The sequence below is a fragment of the Bos indicus genome, chromosome 15 (assembly GCF_029378745.1).
Source record: "Bos indicus isolate NIAB-ARS_2022 breed Sahiwal x Tharparkar chromosome 15, NIAB-ARS_B.indTharparkar_mat_pri_1.0, whole genome shotgun sequence".
Lineage (NCBI taxonomy): Eukaryota > Metazoa > Chordata > Mammalia > Artiodactyla > Bovidae > Bos > Bos indicus.
The window spans coordinates 16,501,354-16,517,811 of record NC_091774.1 but is presented as its reverse complement, the minus strand read 5'-3'; the positions used below and the strand labels follow the sequence as shown (position 1 = coordinate 16,517,811).

Below are 16,458 nucleotides of genomic sequence, written 5' to 3'. Positions count from 1 at the left end.
ACCTCCACTGACCTAGAGGGGCACAGACACTCCAGCCACTGGGAGCTCCCCCAGAGGGCCCAGGACCCGCCTCCACTGACCTAGAGGGGCACAGACAGCTCAGCCACTGGGAGCTCCCCCAGAGGGCCCGGGACCTGCCCAGGCTGTCCCAGGAGGGCACAGACAGCTCCCCAACCAGAGGTCCTGCCAGCGAGGCATAGAACCTGCCCCTGCTGACACAGAAAAGCACAGAGAGATCCAGCCACTAGCAGTTCCACCAGGGGCCCTAGGACTCACCCTGCTAACTTGAAAGGGCGTGGCCGGCTTCCATAACGAATATTTCCACAGGCAGGTCACAGGATCCACCCCTACTGGGCTGGAGGGGCACAAACAGCTTTACCTACGAGGAATTCTCCTGGGGGTGGGGGACACAGGATCAACCCCAGCTGACCGGGAAGGGCACGATCCAGCTACTAGAATTCCACCAGCAGGCCCCATGACCTGCCCAGGCTGTCCTGTGATAATGCATGAAGCTTCCACATGGGAAACGTCAGTGGTTGCTGACACCCACCCAACTGTCCCAGGAGTGTACAGACAGATCTCTCTACTACGTAATCCGTCATTGGGTACAAGGACCTGCCCCTCTGTCCTGGCATGGCATGGATAGCTTTCAAAACTGGGAAATCCATCAGTGGATGTCAGAATCCACTCTGCTGTCCTGGTAAGGCAGGGACATTTCCTGCTAGGAAGTCCACCAGTGGGTGCTACGACCTGCCTTACTGTCCCAAGAGGGTGCAGGTAACTAGCCTCCACTAGGAAATCCATTATCAGGACCAAGAGTTGCCCTGTTGTCTGGGGAGCACACAAAAAATCCTCATTACTAGGAAATTTTCGAGTGGGTCCAGGGATCTACCTCACTATCACAGAAGGGCACAGATAGCACAACCCCCACCCCCACCAAACACACACACACACATATACACACACACACACACACACACACACATAAACACACACACACACACACACTAGGAAATTCACCCAGAGGAGGGGCTGTAAACCACAGCTAAGCCCCAGGAAGTGAAGTCACTCAGTCGTGTGCAACTCTTTGCGACCCCATAGACTGTGGCCCACCAGGCTCCTCCATCCATGGAATTTTTCAGGCAAGAGTACTGGAGTGGGTTGCCATTTCCTGATCCAGGGGAAACCCCAGGAGCTATATAACTGAAAAAGATGAGTTGAAACCTCTCCTCAAGGCTGTGCGAACTGCGAAGTTACACCTCCACTGACAGCTTCGTAAATTCAGCCCCAGTGAAACATCCAAAAGAACAACAAGTACTTTGCAACTGGGATGGGCTACAGCATCTGTGAACTCTGTAGACAGGTACATGTGAAGATAGGGACAAACCAGAGTCCGAGCTGCCTCCACAGCTCACAGTGTGACCAGCTGAATGACTACTGCAGCACTGATACCTAACTTCAGCGGACCCGTGCTGGAGGACATGTGAAACAACACCTGAAGAGTCACCAGGGCCAATTGCAGGCATACTTACAGTTAAGGCGGGACCCAGAGCAGCACCCACAAGAGTGCAAGTTGTGAGCACACAAAACAGCTGAAAGGGGACACAACAGAGTAAAATAACAGGTGAACAGCTCCAAAAGAGTAAAATTCAGAGGCTTCCCTACAAGCGGAGTGCTCCAATCCTGCCTACATCACAGAGCAGATCAGAATTACAGCTGGGAAACAGATTTCGGAAATTCCACTTTAAAAACTAGGGAGGAAACCTTGCCTGTGACAGGGCAGTGACAGAGACAGAGCAACTAGGAGGGCCCACTCAATATCGAAGGCAGGCTCCAATTACTACAGTTCAGTTCAGTTCAGTTGCTCAGTAGTGTCCGACTCTTTGCGACACCATGGACTGCAGCACACCAGGCTTCCCTGTCCATCACCAATTCCCAGAGCTTACTCAAACTCATGTCCATTGAGTCGGTGATGCCATCCAACTATCTCAATCTCTGTCATGCCCTTCTCCTCCTGCCTTCAGTATTTCCCAGCATCAGGGTCTTTTCCAATGAGTCAGTTCTTTCCATCAAGTGGCCAAAGAACTAGTTTCAGCTTCATCATCAGTCCTTCCAATGAATATTCAGGACTGATTTCCTTTAGGATTGACCACTTTGACTTCCTTGAAGTCCAAGGGACTCTCAAGAGTCTTCTCCAACAACGCAGTTCAAAAGCATCAATTCTTTGGTGCTCAGCTTTCTTTCTGATCCAATTCTCACATCTATTCACGACTATGGGAAAACCACAGTTTTGACTACATGGACTTTTTTGTTGGCAAAGTAATGTCTCTGCTTTTTAATATGCTGTCTAGGTTGGTCACAGCTTTTCCTCCAAGGAACAAGCATCTTTTAATTTCGTGGCTGCAGTCACCATCAGCAATGATTTTGGAGCCCAAAAAAATAAAGTCTGTCACTGTTTCCATTGTTTCCCCACCTATTTGCCATGAAGTGATGGGACTGGATGCCATGATCTCAGTTTTCTGAATGTTGAATTTTAAGTCAACTTTTTCACTCTCCCCTTTCACATTCATCGAGAGGCTCTTTAGTTCTTCTTGGATTTATGCCATATGGGTGGTGTCATCTGCATATCTGAGGTTATTGATATTTCTCCTGGCAATCTTGATTCCAGCTTATGCTTCAGCTAGTCTGGCATTTCGTATGATGTATCCTGCATATAAGTTAAATACGCAGGGTGACAACATACAGTCTTGATGCACTCACTTCACAAGTTGGAACCAGCCTGTTGTTCCATGTCCAGTTCTAACTGTTGCTTCTTGACCTGCATACAGGTTTCTTGGGAGGCAGGTAGGATAGTCTGGTATTCCAATCTCTTGAAGAATTTTCCAGTTTGTTGTGATCCACACAAAGGCTCCACACAAGGATCCACACAAAGTTGATAAAGCAGAAGTAGATGTTCTTCTGGAACTCTTGCCTTTTCAATGATCCAAAAGATGCTGGCAATTTCGTATCTGGTTCCTCTACCTTTTCTAAATCCAGCTTGAACATGTGGAAGTTCACAGTTCACCTACTACTGAAGCCTGGCTTGGAGAATTTTGAATATTACTTTGCTAGCATGTGAGATGACTGCAATTGTGCAGTAGTTTGAACATTCTTTGGCATTGTCTTTATTTGGGACTGGAATGAAAACTGACCTTTTCCAATCCTGTGGCCATTGCTGAGTTTTCCAAATTTGCTGGCATGCTGACTATAGCAATTTCACAGAATCATCTTTTAGGATTTGAAATAGCTCAACAGTAATTCCATCGCCTCCACTAGCTTTGTTCGTAGTGATGCTTCCTATGGCCCACTGACTTCAAATTCCAAGATGTCTGGCTCTAGGTGAGTGATCACATCATCGTGGTTATCTGGGTCATGAAGATCTTTCTTGTATAGTTCTTTTGTGTATTCTTGCCACCTCTTCTTAATATCTTCTGCTTCTGTCAGGTCCCTACCATTTCTGTCCTTTATTGAGCCCATCTTGGCATGAAATGTTCCCCTGGTATCTCTAATTTTCTTGAAGTGATCTCTAGTCTTTCCCATTTTATTGTTTTCCTCTATTTCTTTACAGGGATCACTGAGGAAGGCTTTCTTATCTCTCCCTGCTATTCTTTGGAATTCTGCATTCAAATGGGTATATTTTTCCTTTTCTCCTTTGGCTTTCACTTCTCTTCTTTGCTCAGCTATTTGTAAGCCCTCATCAGACAACCATTTAGCCTTTTTGCATTTCTTTTTCTTGGGGATGGTCTTGATCATTGCCTCCTGTATGTTATAAATCTCCATCCATAGTTCTTCAGGCACTCTGTCTATGAAATCTAATCCCTTAAATCTACTTGTCACTGCCACTGTATCACTGTAAGGGATTTGATTTAGATCATACCTGAATGGCCTAGTGGTTTTCCATACTTTCTAATTTAAGTCTGAATTTTGCAATAAGGAATTCATGATCTGAGCCACAGTCAGCTCCCAGTCTTGTTTTTGCTGACTGTATAGAGCTTCTCTATCTTTGGCTGCAAATATAATCAATCTGATTTCAGTACTGACCATCTGGTGATGTCCATGTGTAGAGTCTTCTTTTGTGTTGTTGGAAGAGCGTGTTTGCTATGACCAGTGTGTTCTCTTGGCAAAACTCTACTAGCCTTTTACCAGCTTCATTTTCTACTCCAAGGCCAAATTTGCTTGTTACTCCAGGTATCTCTTGACTTCCTCCTTTTGCATTCCATCCCCTATAATGAAAAGGGTATCTTTTTTGGGTGTTAGTTCTAGAAGGTCTTGTAGGTCTTCATAGAACCATTCAACTTCAGCTTCCTCAGCATTAGCGGTTGGGGCATAGACTTGGATTACTTGGTTTGCCTCAGAAATAAACAGAGATCATTCTGTTGTTTCCAAGGTTTCCAAGGCAAATCAAACTCAGATTAAAAATATAAAGGCATAAGCCTCTGGAGAAACCACACCCACCAGGAAAGAAACTACAGAAGCAAGAGGAACTGCCACTGGAAACCTGCAGAAAGGAGACAACAAACAGTAAGCTAGAAAAAATGAGATGACAACGAAATATGATGACATGATGTAGCAAGATTGAAACATCCAAGAACAACTAAATGAAGAAGAGATAAGCAATCTATCTGAAAAATAATTCACAGTAATGAAAGTGAAGGTGGTCCAAGATCTTGGAAACAGAATGAAGGCAAGGATCAAGAAGGTACAAGGAAATTTTAACCTAAAGACTAAACAGAAATGAGTAAGACAAAAACCTAATTGAAAATACGCTAGAAGGAATCAATTGCAAAATAACTAAGGCAGAAGAACAGATGAGTAACCCAGGAGACAGAATACTGGAAATCTCTGGCACAAAACACAATACAGAAAAGAGAATGAAAAGAATACACTCTCAAGAGACCTCTGAAACTACATTACATCTACCAAAATTCAAATTAAATAGGTCCCAACAGAAGAAGAAAAAGAGAAAGGATCTGAGAAAATATCTGAAGATACAGTCAAAAAATTCCCAGACATGGGAGAGGAAACAGTCACCCAAGTCCAGGAAATGTAGAGAGTCCCATACAGCATAAACCCAAGAATCAACACAAGACACATATTAATCAAACTAACAAAAATTAAATACAAAGTAAAAAATGGTAAAAGCAACAAACACCATATAAGGGAATCCCCATAAGGTTATCAGCTGATTTTTCAGGAGAAATTCTGCAGGTAACAAGAGACTGACAGGATATATCTAAAGTGATGAAAGGAAAAAAATCTACAACAAAGAATACTCTACCCAGCAACAGTCTCATTCACATTCAGTAAATCAAAAGCTTTATAGATAAGCAAAAGCTAAGAGAATAAAGCCCCACCAAACCCGCTTTACAACAACTGCTAAAGGAACTTCTCTAGGCAAGAAACATAAGAGAACAAATGAGGAAGGGAGAAAAAAAAGACTTACAAAAACAAATTCAAAACAATTAAGGAAATGGCAGGAGAAACATACATATCAAAAATTAACTTAAAGGTAAATGGATTAAATACTCCAACCAAAAGACACAGCTGAATGGACACAAAAACAAAATCTGTATATAACCTGTCTAAAAGAGACACACTTCAGACCTATAGACAAGCAAATGGAAAGTGAGGGAATGGCAAAAGGTAATCCGTGCAAATGGAAATCAAAATAAAACTGGAGTAGGAATAATCATATCAGACAAAATAGACTGTGAAATGAAGGCTGTTTACATGAGATAAGGAAAGACAGTACATAATGAGGAAACAGTTAAACTCCCTTCACAGAAACATTGAAAATACATTTGAAAATATACCTACAAGTGGAACTATTCAGAGAAAGCTACTGAGCACTGACAGAAGACCTCAGACCTCCAAAAAGACAAGGAAAACCTACATGCAACTGGGTAGGACAAAAGGAAAAAGAAAAAGAAGAAATCAGGCCTGCACCCCAGGGAGAGAACTGTGAAGGAGGAAAGGTTCCCGCACCTTGGAAAGGCTCCTCACCAGCGAAGAAATTAGACTGGATAGAGGGGGAGCTTTTGGAGCCTAAAAATAAGAGAGCAGCAACTGGCTTGTGGAAGGCACCACCAGCCTATGCTCCTCAACGTGAGATGCTCCTCTGTCAGTAAGGATGGGGCTCAAGTGCTACGTAAAGCTCAGACTCTGAAGCTCCGTCCCAGGGAGAGGACAAAGCTTAGGTGCAGAAACAGCCTGAAGAGTTCAGGCCATGGCAACTGAGGGTGTACTAGGAAGAAGCCTGGGCTCACCAAAGAGGCAAGACACCCTCACTGGGAGAGGGAGGGAGAGAGAAGCGGGATCACCATAAAAGCTTCATTTCCTGTGAGCACTCCCAAGCAACAGGACTTCACCTACAGGGGCTCTTTGTGTGGGTGCGAATCACCGCCGCTGCCATCCTGGGCTCGAGGTGGGCATGGATACCTCTTTCAGGCCCACAGGCAGACACCAAGCCCTGCCCATGCAGAGCTGGAAGGGCACAGACAGCTTCCAAAACTAGAAACCCCACTAGATGACACAGAAGGGCTAGACTGAGCTACTGGAAATTCCACCAGTGGGCCCCAGGACCTTCCTCCACTGACCCAGAGAGGCACAGACACTCCAGCCACTGGGAGCTCCCCCAGAGGGCCCGGGACCCGCCTCCACTGACCTAGAGGGGCACAGACACTCCAGGCACTGGGAGCTCCCCCAGAGGGCCTGGGACCCACCTCCACTGACCTAGAGAGGCATAGACACTCCAGCCACTGGGAGCTCCCCCAGAGGGCCCGGGACCCACCTCCACTGACCTAGAGGGGCACAGACACTCCAGCCACTGGGAGCTCCCCCAGAGGGCCCAGGACCCGCCTCCACTGACCTAGAGGGGCACAGACAGCTCAGCCACTGGGAGCTCCCCCAGAGGGCCCGGGACCTGCCCAGGCTGTCCCAGGAGGGCACAGACAGCTCCCCAACCAGAGGTCCTGCCAGCGAGGCATAGAACCTGCCCCTGCTGACACAGAAAAGCACAGAGAGATCCAGCCACTAGCAGTTCCACCAGGGGCCCTAGGACTCACCCTGCTAACTTGAAAGGGCGTGGCCGGCTTCCATAACGAATATTTCCACAGGCAGGTCACAGGATCCACCCCTACTGGGCTGGAGGGGCACAAACAGCTTTACCTACGAGGAATTCTCCTGGGGGTGGGGGACACAGGATCAACCCCAGCTGACCGGGAAGGGCACGATCCAGCTACTAGAATTCCACCAGCAGGCCCCATGACCTGCCCAGGCTGTCCTGTGATAATGCATGAAGCTTCCACATGGGAAACGTCAGTGGTTGCTGACACCCACCCAACTGTCCCAGGAGTGTACAGACAGATCTCTCTACTACGTAATCCGTCATTGGGTACAAGGACCTGCCCCTCTGTCCTGGCATGGCATGGATAGCTTTCAAAACTGGGAAATCCATCAGTGGATGTCAGAATCCACTCTGCTGTCCTGGTAAGGCAGGGACATTTCCTGCTAGGAAGTCCACCAGTGGGTGCTACGACCTGCCTTACTGTCCCAAGAGGGTGCAGGTAACTAGCCTCCACTAGGAAATCCATTATCAGGACCAAGAGTTGCCCTGTTGTCTGGGGAGCACACAAAAAATCCTCATTACTAGGAAATTTTCGAGTGGGTCCAGGGATCTACCTCACTATCACAGAAGGGCACAGATAGCACAACCCCCACCCCCACCAAACACACACACACACACATACACACACACACACACACACACACACATAAACACACACACACACACACACTAGGAAATTCACCCAGAGGAGGGGCTGTAAACCACAGCTAAGCCCCAGGAAGTGAAGTCACTCAGTCGTGTGCAACTCTTTGCGACCCCATAGACTGTGGCCCACCAGGCTCCTCCATCCATGGAATTTTTCAGGCAAGAGTACTGGAGTGGGTTGCCATTTCCTGATCCAGGGGAAACCCCAGGAGCTATATAACTGAAAAAGATGAGTTGAAACCTCTCCTCAAGGCTGTGCGAACTGCGAAGTTACACCTCCACTGACAGCTTCGTAAATTCAGCCCCAGTGAAACATCCAAAAGAACAACAAGTACTTTGCAACTGGGATGGGCTACAGCATCTGTGAACTCTGTAGACAGGTACATGTGAAGATAGGGACAAACCAGAGTCCGAGCTGCCTCCACAGCTCACAGTGTGACCAGCTGAATGACTACTGCAGCACTGATACCTAACTTCAGCGGACCCGTGCTGGAGGACATGTGAAACAACACCTGAAGAGTCACCAGGGCCAATTGCAGGCATACTTACAGTTAAGGCGGGACCCAGAGCAGCACCCACAAGAGTGCAAGTTGTGAGCACACAAAACAGCTGAAAGGGGACACAACAGAGTAAAATAACAGGTGAACAGCTCCAAAAGAGTAAAATTCAGAGGCTTCCCTACAAGCGGAGTGCTCCAATCCTGCCTACATCACAGAGCAGATCAGAATTACAGCTGGGAAACAGATTTCGGAAATTCCACTTTAAAAACTAGGGAGGAAACCTTGCCTGTGACAGGGCAGTGACAGAGACAGAGCAACTAGGAGGGCCCACTCAATATCGAAGGCAGGCTCCAATTACTACAGTTCAGTTCAGTTCAGTTGCTCAGTAGTGTCCGACTCTTTGCGACACCATGGACTGCAGCACACCAGGCTTCCCTGTCCATCACCAATTCCCAGAGCTTACTCAAACTCATGTCCATTGAGTCGGTGATGCCATCCAACTATCTCAATCTCTGTCATGCCCTTCTCCTCCTGCCTTCAGTATTTCCCAGCATCAGGGTCTTTTCCAATGAGTCAGTTCTTTCCATCAAGTGGCCAAAGAACTAGTTTCAGCTTCATCATCAGTCCTTCCAATGAATATTCAGGACTGATTTCCTTTAGGATTGACCACTTTGACTTCCTTGAAGTCCAAGGGACTCTCAAGAGTCTTCTCCAACAACGCAGTTCAAAAGCATCAATTCTTTGGTGCTCAGCTTTCTTTCTGATCCAATTCTCACATCTATTCACGACTATGGGAAAACCACAGTTTTGACTACATGGACTTTTTTGTTGGCAAAGTAATGTCTCTGCTTTTTAATATGCTGTCTAGGTTGGTCACAGCTTTTCCTCCAAGGAACAAGCATCTTTTAATTTCGTGGCTGCAGTCACCATCAGCAATGATTTTGGAGCCCAAAAAAATAAAGTCTGTCACTGTTTCCATTGTTTCCCCACCTATTTGCCATGAAGTGATGGGACTGGATGCCATGATCTCAGTTTTCTGAATGTTGAATTTTAAGTCAACTTTTTCACTCTCCCCTTTCACATTCATCGAGAGGCTCTTTAGTTCTTCTTGGATTTATGCCATATGGGTGGTGTCATCTGCATATCTGAGGTTATTGATATTTCTCCTGGCAATCTTGATTCCAGCTTATGCTTCAGCTAGTCTGGCATTTCGTATGATGTATCCTGCATATAAGTTAAATACGCAGGGTGACAACATACAGTCTTGATGCACTCACTTCACAAGTTGGAACCAGCCTGTTGTTCCATGTCCAGTTCTAACTGTTGCTTCTTGACCTGCATACAGGTTTCTTGGGAGGCAGGTAGGATAGTCTGGTATTCCAATCTCTTGAAGAATTTTCCAGTTTGTTGTGATCCACACAAAGGCTCCACACAAGGATCCACACAAAGTTGATAAAGCAGAAGTAGATGTTCTTCTGGAACTCTTGCCTTTTCAATGATCCAAAAGATGCTGGCAATTTCGTATCTGGTTCCTCTACCTTTTCTAAATCCAGCTTGAACATGTGGAAGTTCACAGTTCACCTACTACTGAAGCCTGGCTTGGAGAATTTTGAATATTACTTTGCTAGCATGTGAGATGACTGCAATTGTGCAGTAGTTTGAACATTCTTTGGCATTGTCTTTATTTGGGACTGGAATGAAAACTGACCTTTTCCAATCCTGTGGCCATTGCTGAGTTTTCCAAATTTGCTGGCATGCTGACTATAGCAATTTCACAGAATCATCTTTTAGGATTTGAAATAGCTCAACAGTAATTCCATCGCCTCCACTAGCTTTGTTCGTAGTGATGCTTCCTATGGCCCACTGACTTCAAATTCCAAGATGTCTGGCTCTAGGTGAGTGATCACATCATCGTGGTTATCTGGGTCATGAAGATCTTTCTTGTATAGTTCTTTTGTGTATTCTTGCCACCTCTTCTTAATATCTTCTGCTTCTGTCAGGTCCCTACCATTTCTGTCCTTTATTGAGCCCATCTTGGCATGAAATGTTCCCCTGGTATCTCTAATTTTCTTGAAGTGATCTCTAGTCTTTCCCATTTTATTGTTTTCCTCTATTTCTTTACAGGGATCACTGAGGAAGGCTTTCTTATCTCTCCCTGCTATTCTTTGGAATTCTGCATTCAAATGGGTATATTTTTCCTTTTCTCCTTTGGCTTTCACTTCTCTTCTTTGCTCAGCTATTTGTAAGCCCTCATCAGACAACCATTTAGCCTTTTTGCATTTCTTTTTCTTGGGGATGGTCTTGATCATTGCCTCCTGTATGTTATAAATCTCCATCCATAGTTCTTCAGGCACTCTGTCTATGAAATCTAATCCCTTAAATCTACTTGTCACTGCCACTGTATCACTGTAAGGGATTTGATTTAGATCATACCTGAATGGCCTAGTGGTTTTCCATACTTTCTAATTTAAGTCTGAATTTTGCAATAAGGAATTCATGATCTGAGCCACAGTCAGCTCCCAGTCTTGTTTTTGCTGACTGTATAGAGCTTCTCTATCTTTGGCTGCAAATATAATCAATCTGATTTCAGTACTGACCATCTGGTGATGTCCATGTGTAGAGTCTTCTTTTGTGTTGTTGGAAGAGCGTGTTTGCTATGACCAGTGTGTTCTCTTGGCAAAACTCTACTAGCCTTTTACCAGCTTCATTTTCTACTCCAAGGCCAAATTTGCTTGTTACTCCAGGTATCTCTTGACTTCCTCCTTTTGCATTCCATCCCCTATAATGAAAAGGGTATCTTTTTTGGGTGTTAGTTCTAGAAGGTCTTGTAGGTCTTCATAGAACCATTCAACTTCAGCTTCCTCAGCATTAGCGGTTGGGGCATAGACTTGGATTACTTGGTTTGCCTCAGAAATAAACAGAGATCATTCTGTTGTTTCCAAGGTTTCCAAGGCAAATCAAACTCAGATTAAAAATATAAAGGCATAAGCCTCTGGAGAAACCACACCCACCAGGAAAGAAACTACAGAAGCAAGAGGAACTGCCACTGGAAACCTGCAGAAAGGAGACAACAAACAGTAAGCTAGAAAAAATGAGATGACAACGAAATATGATGACATGATGTAGCAAGATTGAAACATCCAAGAACAACTAAATGAAGAAGAGATAAGCAATCTATCTGAAAAATAATTCACAGTAATGAAAGTGAAGGTGGTCCAAGATCTTGGAAACAGAATGAAGGCAAGGATCAAGAAGGTACAAGGAAATTTTAACCTAAAGACTAAACAGAAATGAGTAAGACAAAAACCTAATTGAAAATACGCTAGAAGGAATCAATTGCAAAATAACTAAGGCAGAAGAACAGATGAGTAACCCAGGAGACAGAATACTGGAAATCTCTGGCACAAAACACAATACAGAAAAGAGAATGAAAAGAATACACTCTCAAGAGACCTCTGAAACTACATTACATCTACCAAAATTCAAATTAAATAGGTCCCAACAGAAGAAGAAAAAGAGAAAGGATCTGAGAAAATATCTGAAGATACAGTCAAAAAATTCCCAGACATGGGAGAGGAAACAGTCACCCAAGTCCAGGAAATGTAGAGAGTCCCATACAGCATAAACCCAAGAATCAACACAAGACACATATTAATCAAACTAACAAAAATTAAATACAAAGTAAAAAATGGTAAAAGCAACAAACACCATATAAGGGAATCCCCATAAGGTTATCAGCTGATTTTTCAGGAGAAATTCTGCAGGTAACAAGAGACTGACAGGATATATCTAAAGTGATGAAAGGAAAAAAATCTACAACAAAGAATACTCTACCCAGCAACAGTCTCATTCACATTCAGTAAATCAAAAGCTTTATAGATAAGCAAAAGCTAAGAGAATAAAGCCCCACCAAACCCGCTTTACAACAACTGCTAAAGGAACTTCTCTAGGCAAGAAACATAAGAGAACAAATGAGGAAGGGAGAAAAAAAAGACTTACAAAAACAAATTCAAAACAATTAAGGAAATGGCAGGAGAAACATACATATCAAAAATTAACTTAAAGGTAAATGGATTAAATACTCCAACCAAAAGACACAGCTGAATGGACACAAAAACAAAATCTGTATATAACCTGTCTAAAAGAGACACACTTCAGACCTATAGACAAGCAAATGGAAAGTGAGGGAATGGCAAAAGGTAATCCGTGCAAATGGAAATCAAAATAAAACTGGAGTAGGAATAATCATATCAGACAAAATAGACTGTGAAATGAAGGCTGTTTACATGAGATAAGGAAAGACAGTACATAATGATCAAGGGTTTAATCCAGGAAGAAGATATAACAACTGTAAATATTTATGCGTCTAACACCTTAATACATAAGGCAAGTGCTAACAGCCATAAGAGGGGAAATCAACAGTAACACAACAATAGTGGGGGACGTCAATATCCCAGTTACACTAATGAACAGATCATCCAGACTGAAAATTAATATGGAAACAAAAAGCTTTAAATATTAGACCAGATAGTTTTAACTGATACTTATAGGATATTCTATCCAAAAGCAGCAGAGTATACTTTCTTCTCAAGTGCATATGGAACATTCTCCAGGATAGACTATAGCTTGGGTCATAAATCAAACCCTGGTAAAATTAAGAAAACTAAAATCATATCAAGCATCCTTTCCAACCTCAATGCTATGAAACCAGAAATCAATTACAGGAGGGAAAAAACTGTACAACACACGAACATATAGATGCTAAACAATGTGCTACTGCATAGCCAGTGGATCACAGAAGAAATAAAAGATGAAATCAAAAAACCTAGAAACAAATGACAACAAAAGCATGAGTAGTCAAAATCCAAGTAATGCAACAAAAGCAGTTCTAAGAGGGAACTTTATAGCAATACAATCTCACCTAAAGGAACAAGAAAAAAAATCTCAAACAACCTAAACTTATACTTGGAGCTACAAGAGAAAGAACAAACAAAACCCACAGTTAGTAGAAAGAAATTATAAAGATCAGAACAAAAATTACTGAAATAGAAACAAAGAAAAGAATAGCAAAGAACAATGAAATAAAAAGCCAGGATCTTTGAGAAGATAGATAAAACTGATAAACCTTCATTGAGACTCATCAAGAAAAAAAGTGAGGACTCAAATCAGTAAAATTAGAAATGAGAAATGAAGTTACAGCTGACACTGCAGAAATACAAAGAATACAACAACTGCAAACCAATAAAAAGGACAACATGGAAGAAATGGACAGATTTTTAAAAAGGTACAACCATCCAAGACTGAATCAGGAAGAAATAGAATTATAAACAGAAGATTCACAAGTAATGAAATTGAAACTGTGATTAAAAATCTTCCAACAAATAAAAGCCCAGGACCACATGGTTTCACAGTGAATTCTATGCAACATTTAGAAAAGAATAAACACTTATTGATCTCAAACTTTCTGAAAAAAACTGAAGAGGCAAGAGTACTGGAGTGGGGTGCCATATCCTCATTTTTCTCAGAAGACAGAATAATATGAAAGTGGCAATAAACTCAGTACCAGGAGACCTAGATTTTAGTCTTGTTGTTATTACTAAACAGTTGTAAGCAAGTCATTAACGCCTTCAAACTTTGTCTATCTGTAAAATAAGGCAGTTGATTTAAATTACCTTTTAAATTTTTTCTCAAAAGGTTCTATAAGAGAAAGCCAAAAAATGAAGAGGGAAAAACTCTATTCGATGAACAAAAATACAGAGATTTAAAGCAAGAATTTTTACTCACTACATGGTAACAAAGTCCTCTAATGAAAATTTAGAGTAACTAACCCTATATTAGAATTAGAAAGAAAAGCTGAGTTTAAGTAGTACTCACATGACTATAGGCAAATAACTTGACCAATTTCAGTCTTAGTTTCCTGAAAATTAGATATTAACTATAATCAATTGGGACATCTACTTTGCTACCCTCGCATGGCTATTACTGAAAATAAGCTAATACAGAAATGTGCCATGTAAACTTAAAAATTGTACAAATGTTCCCATTACTAAAATATGACTGAAGATAATTTTGTATGAACAATGAAAACATGCTTACTTTGCCACTTAATTTTCTCTAAGGAAAAAATATCAAGAGTAACATTAATTATTGTATGTATGTGGCACTTCAATCATCACACACACAAAAATCTGTTGATAAAATCTTCCCAAAACATTTCATCTTAAGGACAGTTATTTGACATCATCATTATCATTTACTATGTTCTAGATACTGTGACGGAGAAGGCAGTGGCACCCCACTCCAGTACTCTTGCCTGGAAAATCCCATGGATGGAGGAGCCTGGTAGGCTGCAGTCCATGGGGTCGCTAAGAGTCGGACACAACTGAGAGACTTCACTTTCATGCATTGGAGAAGGAAATGGCAACCCACTCCAGTGTTCTTGCCTGGAGAATCCCAGGGATGGGGGAGCCTGGTGGGCTGCTGTCTATGGGGTCAAACAGAGTCGGACATGAGCAGCAGCAGCAGATACTATGATAAAAGATTTTTCTCATTTAATTCTCACAATAACCGTATAAGACAGGAAATACCATTATTTTCTACTACATTTAAACTGGGCTCAGAGAGGTCAGGAAACATTCCCCAAATCACAGAACGAATAAGTGGAAATGCCAAAATTCTAATCTCAAGAAGTCAAACTCCAAGGTCCAAGTCCTTCGATATAAACACCAGCTCTACATACATTCTTAGTATTACTCTTATAATATGAATACTTTCAGGTGTCTTATAGTTTCAACTCTACCACTAGTCTAAACAGAATGACTACACTACCTGCATATGCAAAAAAAAAAAAAACAACAACCCTGTAGATCATTTTTTAAAGCTTAATTTCAACTCTGGGATATGAATGTCTGACAGACATTTGGGGCTTTCTGTCATTCTTCCTCCTAAATAAATATGAGAGGGAAATGGTGAGAATATGATGTGAAAGGGAACAGAAACAGGCTCTCTAAAGCCTTTGTGTAGGTCATTTTTCTCCTACTGCCTTTGATTCTGCTGGATCAGCCAGCTGAAAGATACTACTCAGGGTAGAATTTTGGGTCTTCAATCAGTGAAGAACCTGCTGACTACATATACTCAAGGACAGGATTTATCAATTCTAAGTCTTTCCCATATATGAACTTATTGACTGTTCTCTGAAAACAGGTATTGGTAAAGGCTTTAATCAGTCCTACATAACGGTTCACTGAGAAAACCTATGATCCTCAAACTCTTAAATTTCTAAAACTCAGTATTTCAAAGACACCTTTATATGACTATAGCTATTATTATATAGCCCAGCAGAGACATTTCTGCCCATGATGAAAGGCAATAAAGAAAAGGCTATAATTACTAATAATATCAGTACAAAATAAAAGGAACCTATAAGGTGGCTCCAGGGACATCTCTCATAAAATATAAAGGAACATGATAAATGGCCAAAATAAAAATACACTGTGTATAATAAGAAAGAGAACATTCTGTTGAGATATCACTAAGATGAAAAGATAAAAATTTATAATATTACTATGTGTATACTTGGTTAACTGTAATTAATTAAACTTTTCACTGAGTTGTCAATGTAACACTTAATTGGCATATAAGTATTTTTTAAATTATGTGTGATTATATAGCTTAAGTATTTTCTGTCCATCTGCTGCAAAGTAACAGCACTATCCTAAGGTCAACACAAATTTATAAATGGTGGCAAAGTAAAAACTTCTGAAGATATGAAATCACATATTTAATACTTATACATTATTTTCATGGAACTTCACAACCTTAACACTTTATACATTTTGTAAAGGGCTTCCCAGGTGCCGCAGTGGTAAAGAACCCACTTGCCAATGCAGGAGGCGAAAGAAAGGTGGGTTCAATCCCTGGGTTGAAAAGATTCCCGGAAGAAATGGCAACTCACTCCAGTATTCTTGCCTGGAAAATTTCATGGACTCCTGCAGGCTATAGACCATGGGGTCACAAAAGGGTTGGATACAACTGAGCATGCATACATCACACACAGAATGTAACAAACCAAAACAAAATTATATCTTTACAGAACCATGCTTGGCATTAGTCCATTCAAAATATAAACTCAAATATAAACATGTTATT

At 42.1% G+C, this 16,458-nt stretch overlaps 1 protein-coding gene across 5 annotated transcripts in view; it reads right to left on the bottom strand.

Moving 5' to 3' along the window:
• Positions 1 to 16,458, bottom strand: part of CWF19L2 (CWF19 like cell cycle control factor 2) — a 144,760-nt gene that overhangs the window by 96,947 nt on the left and 31,355 nt on the right. The window lies entirely within an intron of this gene.